Raw genomic sequence first — 273 nt, 5'->3', positions numbered from 1 at the left:
TTAGAAAATACAATGAAAACAAGAATAAGAACAAAAAATAGACACATATAGAATCAGAGATAATAACAAAGAGAGGGAGAGAGAAAGGGAAATGATCCGCGGAGAATGACAACGTGTTGATCGCTAGGATGCGCACTTCACTTGTTTTATTACTTCCTATTGCGACAGAAAGTGCGGAGGGAGAGAGAAGAGGGGGGGAGGGCAGTGATGACATAGACATTACTGCGTCGATGTCTTAGATATATGTATCTTTAGGGATTTATTTACAGGAGC

At 39.9% G+C, this 273-nt stretch overlaps 1 protein-coding gene across 1 annotated transcript in view; it reads left to right on the top strand.

Moving 5' to 3' along the window:
• LOC119592700 (translation initiation factor IF-2-like) overlaps positions 1-273 on the top strand; it is a 14,904-nt gene that overhangs the window by 12,814 nt on the left and 1,817 nt on the right. The window lies entirely within an intron of this gene.

Source organism: Penaeus monodon, chromosome 30, assembly GCF_015228065.2.
Source record: "Penaeus monodon isolate SGIC_2016 chromosome 30, NSTDA_Pmon_1, whole genome shotgun sequence".
Lineage (NCBI taxonomy): Eukaryota > Metazoa > Arthropoda > Malacostraca > Decapoda > Penaeidae > Penaeus > Penaeus monodon.
Note: the sequence above shows the minus strand (reverse complement) of the source record. Positions and strands in the feature narration are given on the sequence as shown.